The sequence below is a fragment of the Chenopodium album genome, chromosome 2 (genome assembly GCF_948465745.1).
Source record: "Chenopodium album chromosome 2, dcCheAlbu1.1, whole genome shotgun sequence".
Classification (NCBI taxonomy): Eukaryota; Viridiplantae; Streptophyta; class Magnoliopsida; order Caryophyllales; family Amaranthaceae; genus Chenopodium; species Chenopodium album.
Genome location: NC_137835.1, coordinates 30,651,587 through 30,673,088, shown reverse-complemented (window position 1 = coordinate 30,673,088; position 21,502 = coordinate 30,651,587).

Below are 21,502 nucleotides of genomic sequence, written 5' to 3'. Positions count from 1 at the left end.
TGCGTAGGGGGGAGGTCACACCTCCGGTCAACTACCCTTATGTGCCGCCCCAACAAGGGCCGGTACCTTCATGGGGTGGTGACAACCTCCCTACGTACCCATATTGGCCCGGGGTGGAGGACCTCGATGTGCCAAGGCGCGATTTCCCTTCTTATGATTATAGGGTCTCGGGGGGGAGTGATTATTGGGGTGATCCCGCATATTACTATGTTCACCCCCATCACCCCGAGCCCCTTGTTCAGCCTGAGCCCTATGACCAATTAACCCGATCCCAACTTGACCTATTCCAGGGTCACTATGGTTTTCCTCCCGGTTACACCGGAGGTTGGGATACGGGTGATGATGGTGCCGGCCCTAGTGGCCAATAGTCCCTTTATGCATGTTTGTTCCCCTTTTTGTTCCCCCCTTTCCCTATTTTGCATGATTATCGGCATCGTGGTCGATGCTTTCTTTTTGTGAGGGGGGAGGGTCAAAAAGGATGTTTTATGTTGGTTTGGGGAAGCACCTGGAGCTCGGTGGGAAGTCTTTGATAAGGCTTTTGGTGGATTTTTGCTAATGGTCTCGTTGGTCTGTTGCTTGTTGTTTTGGTTCATTTCTTGATGTTTTTGGGAGTTTCTTGAGAAAAAAAAAACAAATAAATAGAAATTTTGATGATGATGGTTTCTCTAGGTCTTTGTATATAATTTGTATCTAAGTGTTTTATTGGTTGCTTTTGTTTGGAAGTTACTAATAATTTCATTTTGTATATATAGCCTTTTTCTTTAACTCACCTTGCTCGTAGCCTATGCTTTGGATTGCGGAACCTTTTGGAGATGCACATTCCTACTCCTTGGGTACTTTAATTTAGAGCGGATGCTTGGTGAGGCCTTTCTTATTTTACCTTTTTATTTTCATTTCTTCATTTTCTTGGTTGCTTAGATTAAGATTAGATTTAGGAGAAGTTGAACGGTTCGAGGATGTATGATTTTAACACCTAGTGTGTTTGGGGTCTTTGGCGATGTGGCCATTAGACCGCTTGTATGTCGATTGGGATAAAAGTGTTATGATTGCATCTTTGCTCTTTTCCTCTTTCCCTTTCTTGTCCTTGTCTAAGTTTTCCATTCTTTTCTTTTCTTTTCTTTCCTTTTCTTTTAATCTTGTTTGTGTGCATAATTTTTTTGAGGCTTTATTTTCACTCTTTCTCTTTTTGAAAATTGGACTTGTATGCACTGGACTTTTGCTTTTGAATAATGGTCTTCTTAGGTAATAATGGTATGCACGGTTTGAGATTACGTTTGGTTGATTTTAGGATAAAGCATGCTAAGATAGTTGTCTAGAACTAGGGGGATCATGAAACCGGATTCTACTCGTTTGCGGCATGTTGGTAGTTGCTCCCTATCTTTGATTTGACACCCTTAGTGAGTCTTTGCTACAACCATGTGAGATTTATATTTGTTCAAGCTTTCATCATACTATTGCATGAGCGGCATGGATCCTTGATTTTCGCAAACCTAATCTAGAATCTTAGTGTATGATTCCTAAGACCGTGACCGAACTACCTAGGGAGGACAAAGGCAAATTTTTCGGGGAGGTATTTTTCTCTTTCTAGGATAGTCCCTTTTTGGTTTGGGATACATTTGCCTACTTGTTACCCCTTTGAACCCTTTTCCCTCTTTTCAAGCCGCATAATTAGATATCTTGAGCCTTTTGTTTCGTTCTTCTTCTTTTTGGTTTTTGTGAAGCAAGGGTCAATGTTTGGTGATTGTGGTCTATGAAGTTGGGGTTTGGTTCGAATTGGTACACATAATTGAGTTGTTTATATTTGGTAAATAATGGCAAATGCTTATGTAAAACCCGTCCTTAGTAAAAAAAATAAAAAAATAAAAAGGTCAAGGACTAATGCTTTTAAGGAGTTCAAGGAAATTCAAACAATTTTATTAATGAGAAAATTCAAAAAAAAAAAATAAAAAAATTGAAGTGTCTTTCTCCTCTCTATGCATTGAGGACAATGTTTCTTTTAGCTTGGGGGGAAAGCGCTTGCGCTTTTTGTTCTAATGTTTGTAGATTGTTGCTTTGAATAAGCTTGGGGGTGTTAATACGTTTTTGTTTGGTGATTACTTAAGTTTGGTGTTGAGATTTGGCCGGTCTTTGCTTCACAATTTAGGATAACCACCAAATTTTAAATTTTAAGCCTACCTTAACCTTTCTTGCCTTACGTTACAACCTTGGGGAAGACCTTTGGACCTAGGAGTTGAGTCTTTCATCGGTGGAGGGAATCATAGGTTGTAGGCTAAGGAAAGGGGATGCGAAATCAAGATGTCGAGTAGCCCAAAAATTTGATCCTTTTCCGGTTCCTTCGCGGAATCTATGAGATGCTCACTAAGGGGAGACATGAGATTAGTAGGGGAACGCGGTAAGACCGTTTGGGATGAAAGTGGAATGTGATAACTAGTTCCTATGCTTAGCATGTTTATGTTTCAATCAACCTTAGGTATCTCATAACGTGCATACCATAATTCTCTTTAGAAAGGTTGTTATTCATTTGAATTATAGTCTCTTTGTAAAGTCCATTTCGTAAAGATTTTGTTTCCTTTTTCCTCTTTCTTTTCCTTCTCTGGTTTGCCTCTTGGGGGTTTGGTGGAGAGTTATGGGTAAACTCTTAGGATACCCTTACGAGAGCATCACTCGTCCTCTAGAGCGATCTAGGGGTTTAAATGGCTTGTTGTAGCTAAAAACAACCGTGATTCCTACGACAGTGAGTCTTAGTGTAAATTCTCGCCCCTCTTTTTCTTTTTGCTTCGAATAAGCCCTCCTTATTCCTTTTTAGCCTTTGTTTTGCTCGGGACGAGCAAAAGTCTAGCTTGGGGGAATTTGATGAGTGTCATTTATGGCACTCATAGGGTAGTCTTTTGGGGTTATTTATTTCCCCTTTTCATGCTTTCTTCTCTTATTTTTGGTCCTTTTCCTTAAGTTTCTCTTTTTCCTCTTTTCTTTATGATTCTCGTGTTTTTATCGTGTTTTCCTTTATTTGGCTCTTTTTCCCTTTTATTTCCTTTCTTTGTTTACTTGTGTAGGTATTGTGAGAATCACTTTGGCAAAGGATTCAATTTGGGACCTTAATGATCAAGCAAGGAAGAAGCATTTGGCTAGAGAGGGCTTAGAGAGGCCTTGGAGAGGCCTCGGAGAGGTTTCCAAGGCAAATCCAGCAGGCCGCGGGCGCGGGTCATCTTGCCGCAGGCGCGGGCCTATGTTACTCAAAATTGCCAAAACTTGGCAGGAACTTGCCGCGGTTGCCCCGCGGGCGCGGGTAAAATGGAGAGGCCGCTCCATTCAGAGAGACCGCGGCCCCCTGATCAGGCTTTGGGAGCAGGGGATTAGCCGCGGGCGCGGGTTTCACTGCCGCGGGCGAGGGTCTCTATTGCCGCGGGCGCGGGGTCTGCCCAGATAGCCCGCGGAGGGTTCCGTACCCATTTCTCCACGGGCGCGGGTCTATCGAGAGAGGGCGCGGGAGCTGCCGATTTCTTCTTTACTTATAAATAGAATTGTATTTCCTTTTTTTGAAACCAACTTTTTGATAATTTTCATTAGCTTAGTTTTAGAGAGAGAATCTAGAGAGAAGTTAGAGAGAAGTTCTTGGTTTTGGATTTGTAACTCAACATTTGATCAATCAAGTTTGGATTTCTTCATTTTCAATCATCAATATTAGTGAGAATCTCTTCCTTCTTTCATCTTTTACTTACTTGCTATTTGATTTTTGCTTGTTGCTGGTTCTTCTTTGGATTGGAATTAGATATTGTTGATTATTTTGATTTCCCTTAGATATTGATATAGAAATGAATATTAAAGCAATATCTAGTTGTTTGTTCTTAAATTTCACCATGATTAGTGAGTAGATTAGTTGCTAGGGAAAGGGGGAAGCATGTTTGATTAATGAAATTGCTAGTTGATGCTCTTTGATTGATTGATTTGTTGCAATTAAATTGGTTGACATAATTTTGCATGTGATTGATTAGACTAGGAGTGATAAACCTATAAGATTAATCTAGATTGCATTGCAACTCTTAATGAACAATTGAATTGAAAGTTGCTCTAATTGATTGGGTTTGCTTGTGATTCTTCTTGATTTGCCTTTCATAGTGACACCTAGATTGGCCTATAGGAGATAGCATTTGAACTCTCTTGATTGCTACTATTGTTTGTCCATTGCAATACTTAAATTAATTGATTGAGCTTTAAACTAGCATTATCATTGAACTTGCATGTGGAACCCATATCCCTAGTGTTTAGACCTTTGTTTTACTTGATTAGACTTGCTTTATTTTACCATAGTGCCAACCATAATATCAACTCCATCTTCGAGGTAGCTTGACTTAGAATCTGGTTTTCATCATTGCATTCCCTAGGGATCGACCCTTAACTTGCCCTATATTCATATAAGGTTGGTTAGGTGTTTACAAATTTTGTTTGACTTGGGGGAAGGGTACATAACGACATACATTTTCCTGTTGTCAGGGCCTATTATTAATTATCATTCCTAAAGCTATTAGGATTGATTATAGTCTTATAGAATACTCTAGAAGGTTCTTTTAAATCCTAATGGAGTTAGGATTGATAATTATGTTTTAAAGAGTTTGAAATTGAATAAAACTACTCCTTTTAAGAATCCTTGTTTTGTATGAAATGGAATATATTCAGATTTTATTTTCGTGCCTCATAAATTTATCCAAATTTTATATGGTTGGATAGATCTTTAAATTTTCTTTCCAATGATATATTATAATATTAAATCCGAGTTATAACGAAAAAGATATGAATGGGACATGAAACTTTATCCAAAACTGACACCCTTCCACTATTTTGGCCATATATTTTTATCTACAAAATATTTTAATCTTATTCTAATTGGGTTGGAAAGTAGACTTTAAGAGCTTTCCAACGACATATTATATGCCTTATTTGGACTTTCGGATCAAAAGATATGATAAAAACAAAAACGTGTTAAAAACAGGCTTGGCGCCTGGAACCAGGCCTGGCGCCTTGCGCCAGCCATTGGCGTCTGGTGCTAGCCATTGGCGCCTGGCGCCAATGGCCAATGCCTGGCACCAACCTCGTTTTGCGTGCGCCAGACTCTGTTATGTTAATTTTATCTTTTTGGCTGATTTTCTCTATAAATAGCGTATTAAAACTCTGTTTTCGATAACGAGATTTCATCAATTATTATTTCAATTCACCAACTCTCATCAAGACTTTCTTGATTATTCTCTCTCTCTCTCTTTTTCTAAACTAGCCTTTTCTCAAATACAAAATTCCGCATTCACAAGATCTAGAAACACCTAGCCATATTCGAAGTTGCCTTCACCCAAGACGTGAAAGGTTTTAATTTCTGAGGGTTTGGTCCCAAATCTCTCTTTCAATTATTTAATTTAATTGTTTTGATTATTATTTTCCTTGAAGTTACTAACGTGTGTATTTTGTTATTAGAAAGAGGTACGAGGCATCAAAGTAAGTACTTTAATTGATTTATTGATATTATGATGTAGATATCATGTTTACATTGTTATTATGATATTCCTAGTATCAACTCTAGGGTATTTTTAATATTGAATATGATTGTTACGATGCTTCCTATGTTCTTCCTAATATTTATGATTGTTAGTATCATGTTAGGGTTAAAGATTTGATTTTTATTGCTTAGTGACATGCTAGGGTTTGTTATTAATCTTGTTAGTATCATGCCTAGGATCTTGTTATTTTTATTATGCTTTAATATTAACATGAACATGATTATGATTATAATTGTTATAATTTATTATTATTTTGATGATAATTATTATTTTGATGATATTATTATTATTATAATTATTATTCATGATATTGATTATTGATTATATTGCTTGATATTATTTATTCTTTATTGCTTGATCACACCTTTCATGCATGTTTAAAGGGAATTGGTACTTGTAATCACGCTTAATAAGATAATTAATAATCTTGTTTAGAGTTAATGTGATTATAATTCAAGTGATCGCCAATAATAGATTTGTTTGTGCATTAATATTCAACCAACATAGATAAACAGGTTTAGGGTTAATCCTATTGATTGCATGTTAATCAGAAAGCGCACATGAATACGATCAGAATAAAGTAGAGGTCTATTATTAGGGCAGGTTCAATCTCTTTTAGGTTGGATTTGTACCTTCATCCCCGGACCCTTATTTGGTTCATGACCTTATGGAGTTGACGATCTCTTGGATCGTTAAGGGGTGTAACCTTCATCCTATGAACGGTTTACAAGTTCCTTAAAAACTTGTTGGCGACTCTTTTGCTCTATCTTCTTCCCTTTTGGACGCCACCGTACTTTAGTGTATGATCACAGTGGGGTTCGAGCTAGTGGGATTTTAAAGGCTTGAAATTATTCCCTACACAGTGGCATTGAACTTCTGCGGAAGAAGCTCCTTGTCCACCGAGACCCCTTATGAGCTAATGCCCCGAAATTTATAGTCATTGGATATATTGCTCAAGCTCTCTTGCATGAGCTCCATTTGTTGTTGCTTTATAGGGTCATTGATTTGTAGGGTTAAAGCCTTCAACACCTTAGTCACATCAGCCATTTGCTTCTTAAGTTCATTGACTTCTTCTTGACTTGCCATTATCTTCTTAGCTTTTCTTTTTCGACCAACCGGTTTATCAAAAAGTTGTATTTGAATAAAGGTGTTATCCTTGATTAATCGCCCTTCTCTCCTTGACCAAGTGCTGTGGAAAGGGAAATTAGGGATATTCACTGTTAATTAATTGACTCAAACTCTATTCAACAAAGGAGGCTGGAAGAAGAAAGGTTGTGACATGGAGAAAGCACGTGGAAAATGGAAAGATGATGTAGATGGAGGGATGTGAAAAAAATTAGGAATATAGTGTACCCCCAATTCAAATGACGGAAAAAACCGACTCATGCATGAACCTAAGACATGGTCATGGTGACATATACACAAAGTGTGTGCTACGACTAGTGAGTGTAAGTGATATGCTTTGACTCTTGTGTAAGACCATGTGGCTAGACTATGTGACTGGACTCAATTAAGGACTTAACAAAGGTACTGTTATTAACAAAATAATCGAACTGATTAGCAAAACTGTGGAGTTAGACTCGTCGTGCTGACTCGAGTAAAATGTTGAACTGTCGCCAAGGCAACAGGACTATCGCTGCACTCTGCAGTGCAGCGCCAGACGACAGAGTTGTCGCCAAGCGTTGCACAGCATAGTTTGGCGCTGCAGCCCAAATCGTAGCGCCATTACTGGAGCGTTAATCTGGGACTATTTTCAGTATTTTAACTCTACGGGACATGCCTAAAGTCGTACTAAGTCAATTCTGATTAAATTATTAGACTTTAATTACTCAAATTAATTAATCAGGTAAAGTCCTTTTAGTCATTAATCAGTTTATTTTTGTCTTAAACACAAGTCAAACAAACGGTTAGGAAAAACACATAGAGTATGCACAACAAATAATGCACAATTAGTCAAATAGGCACAATATGATGCAATGAGTTTGCAACCTAACCATGGCTCTAGTTCTCTAAAGTTCGGGATATAGGTTAGTTAAAGAGGGTCCATGGTTACTTGTCTGGATGCACCGCGCGGAAGCCTTACCTTTTGAAGGGTTGGCGCGAGTGGATGGGACACCACGAGTTAAAAAAAAAACTCGCTTCCATGGTTTAGTGAATTCAACATTCTCGGATGTACCCTTTGTTACACAGAGCGTTCAATCAGGTAGATGGAGCATGAATTCCCAGAGGGTTATGTCCATATGTAGAACACATATGGGTTTCAAAAAAGTGAGAAACACTCAATTAGGAAGTGGGATCGAGCAAACAGTGCTAAAAATTGGTCAAAATTAGAACGCATATTTCTGGCTCGGTATTGGAAGAACTTGGCGCCAGCGAACAGAGGTTGTCGCCGCAATATGGCTCTGTCGCCTAGCGACAGAGTCATATCGTTGGCGACAGACTCTTTTTCTAGACGCCAATTCCTACATGCCTCAGCAGCTTTCTGTGCTCGATAAAATTTTCCAGTTTCGCGCAGCATTATTTCGATCCTAGTTGTGAAAGATATTCCGCAAATTTCCTACGTGTAAAAATCCTATGTTTTTAACTCATTACGAATGGTCTTTCCAATGAGGTCTTTTTTATGCATATGACCATAATGTTAATCAAAATTACGCACATGAAATACTTAGAACTTTTCGAGTCTCATCCACTCATTCTAAATCATTGCCTTAAATAAATTTTAGTAATTAAATAGAAATCCTCCCCAGTGGAATCGCCAAAAACTGTAGGAAATATTTCAAGCATTACCCCAAACTTGAACCCCACTGTGATCATACACCTAAGCATGGTGGCTTCCAAAGGGAAGGAAGCTAGAGCAAAAGAGTCGCCAACAAGTTTTAGGAACTTGTAAACCGTCCACAGGGTGAAGGTTACACCCCTTAACGATCCAGGAGATCGTTAACTCCAGTAGGTCTGGAACCAAGACTGGAAGTTCGGGGATGAAGGTACAAATCCAACCTAAAAGAGATTGAACCTGCCCTAATAATAGGCCTCTACTTTATTCTGATCGTATTCATGTGCGCTTTCTAACTAACATGAAATAAATAGGTTTACCCTAAACCTGTTATGTTGGTTGAATATTAATGCACAAATAAATCTATTATTGACGATCACTTGAATTATAATGAAATTAACCCTAAATAAGATTATTAATTATCTTATTAAGCGTGATTACAAGTACCAATTCCCTTTAAACATGCATAAAAGGTGTGATCAAGCAATAACAATAAATATAATCAAGCAACATAATAATAACCATAATCATCATAATAAAAATAATCATAATCATAATCATAATCATAATTAATAATCATCATCATCATGTTAATTAAAGCATAATAATAGCAAGATCCTAGACATGATACTAATAAGATTAATAACAAATCCTAGCATGTCACTAAACAATAAAAATCAAATATATAGCCCTAACATGATACTAACATGAATATTAAGAAAGAAAATAGGAAGCATCGCAGGAATCATAATAAACATATTTGATATTATAACCTTTTCCCTAAACATGATACCGGGAAGATCAAAACACCCTAACATGAATCATAATAACAACCTAGACATGATTTTTATATTCATAATAACAATGCAAACAATTAAAACACTTACTTGGATGCTTCATACCTCTTTCTAATAACAAAATACACACGTTAGTAAGTTCAAGGAAAATAATAAAATTAAAAAATTAAATTAAATAATTGAAACAGAGATTTGGGACCAAACCCTCAGAAATTAAAACTTTTCACGTCTAGGGCGAAGGCAACTTCGAAACTTGGCTAGGTGTGTCTAGATCTTGTGAATGCGGAATTTTGTATGAGAAAAGCTAGTTTAGAATAAAAGAGAGAGTAATCAAGAGATTCTTGATGAGAGTTGGTGATTGAAAACGGAGGTTTTAGGGGGCTATTTATAGAGAAAATCAGCCGGATATGATAAAAAACAAATCAGAGTTTCGAAAAGAATAAAACACGACTGCAGCGCCAAATACGCGCCTGTCACCAGACGAAAGGTCTGTCGCCAGACGCTAGGTCTGTCGCCAGGCGACAGACTTGTCGTATGACGTTGCAAACAATTTTCCACGCGTTTTCTTATTTTGATAAAATTTAGGCGTATGAGAGGATAAAATTGTATTTTCCTTAAAAATACTTCTTTTATTCTAATTAAAACTCTTAAAAGTCAATTTATTAATGCTAATTAAATTGGGATTCAAAAGAACCTTCTAGAAGATTCTAGAAGACTATAATCAATCCTAATCGCATTAGGAATGATAAATCAATAATAGGCCCTCCTCTAGATCATTGGGCCACATATAAAGGTCAAACCGGGCCCACTTTAGTTATTTGGTCATAACTTCCTCATTATTCATCGGAATTGGACTTATAATATATCGTTGGAAAGCTCTCTTTGAACCCGACCCAACTACACTATTATTGGACCCTTTCCATGGACCAAACCAAACTGGATTGACTGTTTTCTTAAAATAGGTTTTTCAAAATAGAGAGAAAGAAAAGAAATAAAAACTAACCGCAACACTAGACTTTCCACACTTTCACTTCATTCGATTATGATTCGACGTGAAAGGTACTCATCACTGGTTGGTTTTGGGGAGACACAAATGGGTGTCTACAGATACTAACCTGATTAATAACAAATTCTAGCATGTCACTAGAAAGATTAGAGCTTTAGCCCTAACATGATACTAACATGATATAAGAAATAGGAAGCAAACTAAACATGATTCTAGAAACATGATATTAGAAATATTAGTTAATACCCTAAACATGATACTAGGAATCATAAAGATATCCCAACATGATACTAAGAATTAAAATAATCTAACCAAGATTCCTAAAGAAATAGAGTAATTAGATTACTCACTTTGTTGCCACGTATCTCTTTCTATCAAAAGAATACATACGTTAGTTAACTTCAATAAAATATTAAATCATACAATTAATTTTAATAATTGAAATAGGGATTTGGGACCAAACTCTTAGAAAATATCAACCTTTTCACGTCTAGGGTGAAGGCAACTTCGAGCTTGGTTAGGTGTCTAAGTCTCGTGAATGAGGTATTATGTATTTTGAAAAGGCTAGGCTTAGAAATCAAGAGAAAAACAAAGAATAAGCTTTAGATTAATGAGAGAAGAGGGAGATAATGGTTTTTGGTGATCAAGCTTGTTAATGATTGTTGATGATGTGAAAACGGGGAATAACGACCCTATTTATAGAAAAAATTGACCAAAAATGATTAGAAAAGAGCTAGAATTAGAATCATAATAAAACTGGTTCTGTCGAAGAAATGTCGCTACGCGAGAGAGCTATCGCGGCGCGATAAGACAGTTTTTTGCGGATTTGTTTTTATCATATCTTTTGATCTGGAAGTCGAATAGGTCATATGATATCTCGTTGCAAAGCTCTTGAAGTCTACTTTCCAACCCAATTAGAATCAGATTAAAATCTTTATTAGATAATAATATATGGCCGAAATAGTGGAAGGGTATCAGTTTTGGATAGAATTCCATATTTCTTTCATATCTTTTTTCGTTATAGCTCGGAATTAATATTGTAATATCATTGGAAAGAAAATTTCAAGAGCTATCCAACCATCTAATATTTGAATAAAGATTATGAGGCACAAAAAGAATATCTGACTGTCTTTGAACATATATAAATTCGAATAAAATTAGGACTTAAAAAAGGAAAGTTTTATTCAACTTCAAACTATTTGATCTTTAAGTTTAAAAAACGGATAATTAAGATATTTTAGAAAATTAAAGATACTTATAATTAATCCTAATTGGTTTAGGAATGAGATCAAGGCTTTGGACCCTCCACATTATCATTGGGTCGTAGCCTCGTAGGTAAGGCTCGGTTTGGGCCCAGTTTAGTATTTTGGCCATAATTTCCTCATTATTCATCGAAATTGGGCTTATAATATATCGTTGGAAAGCTCTTTTCAATTTCAAGCCCTATCTAACTACAAAATTATTGTATCCATTTCATGGAAAAAACTAAAATAGAATGGACATTTTTCATAAATAGGGTACGAAAAGAAAGAATTTGGAAATTGAAAGAAGTATTTTTTTTATTAAAAATAGAGAAATCACGAGACTCTTTCACATTTCACCTTGTTTGATAATCAATGACGTGAAATATATTCATCACTGGGTGTTGTTTTTGGGGAGACACAATCAGGTGTCCATAAAAGCCCCCACTTTGACTAAGTTTGGAGAAACGTAAGTTTCGATAACAAAAGTCAAAGTAGCGATAGGGACGGGGAATGATTCTGAACATTCGGAGATCCTAAATCATTCTTGTAATGCCGATACCTACAAACTAGCGTTAGTTAAATAGATAAAATAGTTAAGAAACGCGTATCTTGCACTATCGAGTACACAACTCAGGGGTAATCGATTTTGTTGCTGCATTTTTTGTGACGACCTTCCTCAAGGTTTGGGATATCGCTGAAGACTGCTCTTCTTGTAGTTGTCTTCAATTTTTTCTATGAAAATCGTCCACAAGATAGAGAACACCATCGAAGATTTCTCTGCTTGTAGCGATCTTCCGTTTTGTAGTGACAATCTTTTGCAAGCTAGGGAACACTGTCGAAGGTGACTCTGCTTGTAGTCATCTTCAATTGCGTGACTATCTTCCACATCCTAGGGGAACATCGTCAAAGATTATTCTGCTTGTAATGATCCTCAGTTTGCTGGCGCTTTGCTTGAATGCTTGTTGTGTTGATGCTTTGCTATAGTTTTGTTGTGCCAGTACCTCGACGCATTTAGTGTAATGAGCCAATACTTTGGCGCTTGTGCTTGCTTGTGAACCAGTATCTTGGTGCTTGTTCTTTCTTTTAAATTAATATCTTGGTGCTTTCGATGATCTAATGTTTAGGCGCTTAAGTGAAGTGAGACAATCGTCGTCAGGTCAATCACTTACTGCGATTGTAATCGAGCCGACTACTAATCATGTCAATTTTCTTATAGGGGCTAACTAGCGTACCAAGGAACCCAAAAATGCTGAACAAGGTCCACATAAACCAATATGGCCCATATAGTTCATCGCCGGCAGTGTATCGCGCAATTTATATCTTCATCGCGTCGCAATGGTTGTATCGCGTATTGATGTGAGCATCGCTTAGCAATAGTTTTGCATTTTGCGGGTTTGAATCACTCTTTTTCCTTATTTGAAGCAATTTTTTTCAAATCCTTTTATCTTCGCTCCTTGGAAGCAATAGATTCTCATGCATTGGAATCCTGTCGTAAAACCTTATCCTTCAAGATTTTATCGAGCCCAAATTAATTTCTGTAAAGATCTGCCATCTCAGGAAATTCGTGATTATGAGCAATCAATATTCAAATGATGTGCTTGATCAAAACCCAAATGTGTTCAATCAATCAATATGATTGTCGTCAATCAAATGTGATTGCAATTAGGCTGATTCCAGTTGTTTTGCTAAGTTGCTTGCGTCCTTCTGCTTCAAATCCTTTGTAAAGGTTACTCGTCCATTAGGGACTTAGTGAACCTGCATCTATATTTTGGACAATAGGACTTTGTTCATTTTTTTAGGGTTGACCTAAGGTTTGGTGTTCTTGTGTCATTGTGTGATTCAATGTGTTTTGACACGTGTGTATAGGGCGTTGACTTAACTCGACTCAAGGTGAAAAATCAACTCGATGATGACTCAATGTGTGTGACTCGTGTGTGTAGAGTGTTGACTCAACTCAATGTGATGACACGACATGACTGGACGTACATGACTCGTGTGTGCATTTGTATTGCAATGTGCTCGTGTAACTCGAAAATGCAGAAAAATAAAAAAATTCCGTCATTTTTGTGGAGGGTACCAACTTTCTCCCGAAAAAGAATCAAAGAAGTGAAGTGTTGAGTGTTTGCGGTGCATGTTGATTGAGCTTAATTAAATTTATACCTCGATGTTATATCTTAGGGTGCGAGGATTGTAACATCCTATGTTATCTCGATTGATGATTCTAGATTAAAGTATTTAGGTAACTCAAGCAAGGAGGCTAAGTACTTCATACTTTGTGATGTAATGATGATTATGATAATGAGTGATCTTGTTATGATAAGGCATGCTTCAACATTGTGTTAAGATTTCATGACAAAAGGTTCCTAAGGTAAGGTTTATTTGGTCATGTATGTGTTGTGTGTGAAAGTGTCACTAAATTTACGCTATAAAGGCTAACAGTGTGGAAATATATATTTTTAGAAGAGTCAAAGTCAAACGATGGTGACTCTTGGGCTAGGTTGGCTAATGATGTAGGGATCAAGCCCCCAAGTCTAGCTCTAAATGGATAGGGATGAGCATTGGAGATCCCTTGATATGATCATGTAAGAATGCAAATATAAATGTGAATAAATGCATTTTATTACGGCCGCACCCCAATGTGAGGTTGCCTACGTATCCGTTAGGAATCAGGCCTAACGTAGCACTAGCTGAACCTCGCCTAAGTGTGTGTATACCTCAAATAGGTCTTTTAAGGGTTTTAAGGTGGTTAGGCTAAGAGTTGAAGTAGAAGGGGATAAAGGCTCAAGATCCTAGATAAGCTCACAAGGTGTGCAACATTGCTTTTAAAAATATTTGTATTTGTATGCTTGAGGTTTCCTCACTTTTAAACTCTCTTTTGTCTATTTTTTGCTCTCTTTTTGCTTTTTCATTTTTCTATATTGAATTTTTTTATAAGTGTGGGCAATCTCGATCATGCGGTCTATCACTCACTTGGCATTCATGTTTCTCAGGCACGATACCAAGCACTCGATAAGAGACGTAATCTGAGACGTGTTCATATCAAAGACATTGGAACACTTGCCCTTTAACACACTTTATTGCTATTTGTTTTCTTGACCTTTTGAAATTTTTGTAACATTACTCAAGCTTTTGCATTTGGAAATTACATAAGTTGCACACCATCCCATCTCAAGGTTAGGTAAATGTAGGTTGAAAAAAGAAAGGTTAATCGTTAGACGAAGCTCAAAGTGGTTCATCAAGAGAGGATTATAAATTTGAAGGGTGAAGATGATACAATATTGGGGAATGGTTTGAAAAAAGAAGAAGAAAGCATAAAATCTTTGTGAGAAGCTTGCATCGTGCTTTGTCTCATGATTCCTCTTTTTTTATTATTGTCAATCACATGACTCGAACTCGATTCAACATGCGTAGAATAAGGGGAATGATATGGAAGAAATTAGGAATAGAGTGGACCCCAACTTAAATGACGGAAAGGATGACTCATGCATAATGAACCTAACACATGGTCATGGTGTGAAAAGGTATGTACAACGTGCGTGAGGACTTGTGGGTGTAAGTGACATGTTAAGACTTGCATCTGAAAGGAATGGTGTCCTTCGAACAAGTATATTATTCCGGTAGAGGGTTCAGAATTATTAGAAAGCTAATTATTCAGTGAGGTCAAGTGATCGGAATGCCTGGGTGGAGGCCGCTTCCGATCAGTAATATTAATGTATAATTAATATTACAATACATTAATATTACAGCTTAATCTTGATTGAACCCTTCGGGTCACACCCACGCAACTGATGAACCGACACAACGAATTAATTCGGAAGGAATTAATGAGTCTCCCGAGTAATTAATATTTAGATGTTGGAAAAGTCGAGTAGAAAATAATAAAATACGAGACGAAAAAATTACTAATAAATCAACAAAATTACCAAAATACCCCTAGCATAGGAATGCCCCGAGTAAATCGAGTGCTAGGGGCATATGGCCTAGCAAGGTGGCTAGCAAGCACACCAAGTCGAGCCTAGGCTGGCTGGTGCGTGCTAGCGCACCTTGGCTAGTAAGGCTAGCTAACACCCCGCACAAATGTGCGAGGCGTGCTAGCAGGCCACGGCTAGCAGCCCGCACAAATGTGCGAGGCATGCTAGCAAGCTGCAGCTAGCAGCCCACACATGGTGTGGCTTGCTAGCAGCAAACTTCGGCCAAGCAGCCCGCACATAGGTGCGTGGCCTGCTAGGCCGAAGGCATGGCAGCAGCAAGCAGCCCACACTTGGGTGCCTTGGTGCCCAAGTGTGGGGTGCCACGTGGTGCGCATTGATTGGGGCTTGAGTGTTTTGTTGGCCGGCTATAGGAGAGTAGTGGGGAGCAAGTTTGGTCCCCTCTTTTCCAAGTGGTCCTCACCTAACCTCCCTTATGAATATACTACTTGTTGATTTATTAGCAGCTTGATTATTTATTTTATTTTTGATTCAAAATAAAATGGAAAAATCAATTCTCCCACATTGATGAAAGAGCAAATCTCACTCTTGCCTTTCCCTATAAATACCCAAGTTGGGGTATTGGGAAAGACACTTGAGTAAGTGTTGAAAAAGGCATCTGCATTGTGAAAACCTTTGAACACAATTAATTACTCGGGTTTAGGTCGGGCTTAGCTAACTCCTAAGCATTGGACCATTTTCGGTGCTCAGGTTGCGAGTGGACTTCGCTGGAGGTCCTCGTGTGAGCGGGGCTCAAAGCTTTCGAATTAAGAGCTCTTTTAGTGAGAAAAGCACGCGCCTAAGGTATTAATCTCTTTCTTAATCTTGTTGTTTAAGTTAATTATAATTTATGGTTATAATTATTGTGAGTGTGGTCTTGGCTCGGGTTTTCTTCCGTGGTGAGTCGGACTCATCGAAACCCAATAGTATCATGACCATGTGACTAGATTATGTGATTAGACTCGAACAAAGACTAAGTTAAGACCTCATGTATATATAGTAAACTAGACATGCAGTAGTATTTCAGTCATAACTGGACAATCAGTAGTATTTCTGATTGGAATGAGACTAATGCCAAATTAAAGATAAAACTCGGGGCCACAGATCCATAGGTTGTACGACTCATAATTATTTATAGAATTCCAGATATGATCAAAACAAGTCAATGCTTGTGCTGTACACGGGAATAAAAATCCGGGTTGACTCAAAGGAACTATGACTCGGTTTGAGACATATATATAAGTTCAAATAAATTAATTAATTAAGAAAATTCCTTTAGTCATTAATTAGTTTCTTTAGACTTTAGGAATGAGATTAAGGCTTTGGGCACTCCCCATGATTGTTGGGTTGTAGGTAAGCCTCGGTTTGGGCCTAATTTAGTATTTTGGCAATAATTTCCTCATTATTCATCGGAATTGAGCTTATAATATATCGTTGGAAATCTCTTTTCAAATCCTATCCAACTACACAATTATTGTACCCATATCATGGACCAAACTAAACTGGACTGAACGTTTTTCATAAACAGGGTACGAAAAGAAAGATTTTTTAAAACAGAAAGAAGTATTTTTTTTTATTAAAAACAGAGGAATCACGAGACTCTTTCACATTTCACCTTGTTTGATAATCAATGACGTGAAATATATTCATCAATGGGTTTACTAAGAATCCAATATTTCATTTGAAGGCCTTTTCTGCAACCATGGCTCTCAAGGGTTTGGATGTAGCACTCTTCCCTATGATGTTCCCTCTCTCCTTAGAGCATGCTTGAAATTAATGGTTTTATTCTCTTGATGCCAAGCACACTGTAACTTGGAAATACGTTGAAAGTTTTATGAATTGTTACAAGTGTAACATTCAAGCTAGAACTTCTGATCGTGAACCCTCCATTCTCAAACAGAAAGAGAATGAAGGATTCACTTCTTATCTGAACAGGTGGCGGGAAACAGATGCACTCTTGGTAGATCCCCCCAAAGAAAAAGAGATGATTCGTCTCTTCATACAGAATCAGACTCACAATTACTGGCAACATCTCAAAATTTTTCCATTGAACACTTTCAAAGTTGTATATGATATTGGCATCAATATTGAGGATGAGCTAATAAAGATCGCTGGTAGTAACAATAATAATAACACTTAGAAAAACAAGAAGAACAACCTTCCTTATTCTTTGTCTTCTAAGCCTGAAAATACTACCAACAATGTAAGGTAAGTGGATCTCAATGAAGTTTTAGCTCTCGATGCTCTATTGTCCAAGAAAAGGAGAACTTATACTCCTTTAGGAATGACGTATGGCATTGCTTTTGATTGCCTCTACAGTAAAGGCTTGATCACACATATTGGGCCATTTCCAGAGCCAAAATTGGAAGAAAAGAGCGCCAAGTGGAATCCCAATGCCCACTGCAAGTTCCATCAAGGAAAGGGGCCACACAATTGAGCAATGCTAAAATTTAAAAGATGTCATTAAAGACTTAGTAGTTGCCAACAAAATTCTCGTCCCTCCAGGTGGTAAGAAGTGACAAGCAATAAGAAGACAAGGTGCATGGTGAGCCCTTCGTGCAAGATTTCATGATTTCTTTTTTTTATTATTTTATTTTTTATACATTAATTTCCCTTTCCCCATTCATGTCTAGCATAGGTTTTCTACCCTAAATTTCTATATGTTTCTTATGTTTTGTTCACCTTTGTCATCAATAAAATGAGCATTCTTTTCCTTTTACATCTCGATCATTCGCAAAAATAATTAAAAAAAAAATCAATTGCCGAACTGAACACAAGGTATACCAATGATTTGAGGCACCTTTGCAACCCATTCATTCCCCTTGAACCATTCATTCAATCACATTTCCATTTCTTCATTATCCACTTTGAGCCTCGTCTAACGTTTGACCTTCATTTCTTCAACCCACATTCACTTAACCTTGGGATGGGAAGGTGTGCAATTTATGTAACATTCAAAAACAAGTTAACTAAAATGATAAAAATAAAACAATGTCTAAGGGTAAAAGTTCCAATGTCTTTGATATGAACATGTATCGAATTTCGTCTCTCATTGAGTGCTTGGTACCGTGCCTGAGAAACATGAATGTTAAGTTAGTGATGGACCGCATGATCCGAGATTTCCCATATTGAATCAAAACAAAGAAAAAAAAATCAAAGCAAAAAAAAAAAAATTGTTGATAATAAACTGAAAAATTCAAATTTCAAAACACAATTGCATATCTTTGGGGGGCTTTTCTCGGGTCTTGAGCCCTTACCCTTTTATTCTTTAAACCATTAGCTTAACCACATTATAACCCTTAAAAGACCTCTTTAAGGTGTACATAAACTTGTGTTAAGTTCGGTTAGAGCTACGTTCGCTCTGATTCCTAACTGATATGTAGGCAACCTCACATCGAGGTGCAGCCACATTCATATGCATGATCGAGTCAAAGAATATCCAACGCTTATCCCTATTCATCTATAGCCAGACTTGGGGGCTTGAACCCACATCACTTAGCCTACCCAGCCTAAAGAGTCACCATCTCAACTTTTCTCACATTTCTTTCCATCACCATAACCTTTGCAGCCAACCTTAGTATCATATTCACACACTCATGGCCATATCCTCCTTCCCTTAGAAACCCCATATCATGAAATCTTGTTTCAAGGCAACATTTATTAAAAGAAACATATTATATTTGCTTAGCTTTATGACCTGAGCAATTTTCATTGTTTCACGTGTCGTATAATGTGCTTAGCAACATTTATCAAAGATATGTAATCATACAAAATTGTGCTTAGCTCCTTAACCTAAGCACCATTCATTATGCAATACTCGGCAATCACATCATCTATATACGTGCTTAGCTTCCAGACCTAAGCAACGTTCATCAAGATTATTTTACATACATTGTCAACAAAATACCGTGCTTAGCTTCACGACCTAAGTGCATTCATTGATCGTGTCACATGATGTTATTGTCCTTAGCCTCCTGACCTTCAAACATTCATCATGCATACAATATTTTCAAGATGATCAATTCGATTTGACAAGAAGAAAATCCATGCGATTCATTTCTCTTTGCTCATCGATGGAAGTTCAAAATTTCTTCCCTTTTTCATGTCTTTTCTTTTGAGGAAGTTCAAAAACTTTTTCAAAATTTTCTCAGTGAGGAAGTTCAAAACTCCTTTCCTTTTTTCATCTTTCTTATTTTGGGGCAGTTCAAAAACTTTTTCAAAATCTTTATCGAGGAAAGTTCGAAAACTCTCACTTCATTTTTCACATCTTTCTTTTTTGGGAGAAAATCAGTACCCTCCACTCATTATGACAAAAAATGACTCCATTTTTAAATTTTTGCTTTTGCTTTTGCCTTTTCATTTGCTTGTGACTGCACACACTCTCAAATCATACACATACACACACAATCACAAGTCATATACATGTCATGTCAATTCAAGCTAGGCCAAGTCAGTTGGTCAAGTCAATCACAGTTTGTGTGAGTCCTTTAGAAAATCCCATTTTGCGGGTCTTAGGTACAACCCATTTTCGGGGATAAGCGAACCATCAACAACCTACGTTTGGGGATAAGAAAACCATTTTACAACCTATGTTCGGGGATAAGTGAACCATCTACAGCCCACATTCGGGGATAAACGAATCATCAACAACCCACGTTTGGGGATAAGCGAACCATCCATAGCCCACATTTAGGGATAAGAGAACCATCTACAGCCCACGTTTGGGGATAAGTGAACCATCTACAACTCACATTCGGGGATAAGCGAACCATCTACGTCACACGTTTGAGGATAAGCGAACCATCTACGACCCACGTTCGGGAATAATCGAGCCTTCTATGGTCGACGTTCGGGAATAATCGAACCATCATCATTCTGTAAATACTCAGTGATCATCATTCAGTAGGCTACTCAAGGCGTACGAGTCTACGTAGAAAACTACCAAACATATTTGTCATCGATACATCAGTGTTAGATACGTATTCAATGTAGGAGTTTATAAGTACGATATACGGAAAAAAACATGAATCATATTCATAAGAACCTATCCCAAGATCGCATGCATAACACACAAGACACATAATCATACATTTGAACCGTAAATTCCACAAAACTAATCAGTTGGTAAATCAGGGAGAGAATAGAGCCTCAAGCGTTGCTCCTCTACATAGCCCATGAGATTCGAACGAGCCATCCACCAATAGTAGATTGGTCAAGTAAAAGGGAAAACCACGATCACCACCTTTAATGGACTAAACCGACCACCACGAAACACCACCACCACAAACCACCATAACCGAAGTCGAGGGGAGGAGAGAGCCGTGAAAGAGAGTATGTGAGGGGTTAGGTTTCGTGTTTTCTAAATAGGGTTTGATCTTACTGATCATTGAATTGCATCACCAAAACCCTAGGCACCTAGTCTATATATTATCCTATTAAATTAGACTAGGTTACAAAGTCCAAAACCCTCCATACTACTTCATATGGCCGACCATCTTAGGGAATAAGGCCCATCATGGGCCTCGCCCTCTCGTGCTCGATCTAGGCCCTTTGTATGACCTTATAGGATCTATCCAATTGGGATTTGGCCTATTTTACTATTACATACTTTACAACCTAGTGATTGACAAACTGATATTAATTTGCTAAACATTTTCGATTCCTAGATTCAACCTGTTTGTAAAATATTTCCTTGACTTTTCATCTTAATACCGGCTACGAGTTCCGGGCCTCTTCACCACCTACTGGAGTGAAAATCCAGGGCCCTTCACTACTTACCCCAATTAATTTCCGGGGCCCTTTGCCACCTACGAGGTTATTTTCCGAGGCCTTTACAGCGTATAACTTTCAAAGTTTAATGGCATGAACATCTGATGCTCGATTGTTTTTAGACATTTAACTTTGTTTTTCATCTTTATTATATCGTAGGATGATATAGTTGAATTAATTTAATTGTTTAAAATTTCCAACCTTAAAATCCAACAAAGAACACACACACACACCAATGGGTATTATTTATTCGTCTCCCCTTTCCCCTACCATAAAAAAAAGTTTTGTTTTGCCTCTTCTATTTATCAAATTACCAAAAAGATGAAACTTTGAGAAAATGAGCCAGGGGAAGCTTTTAAGGTTGTTCTTGGTTGTAGTATATTTTTTGTTTGACAACTTGGT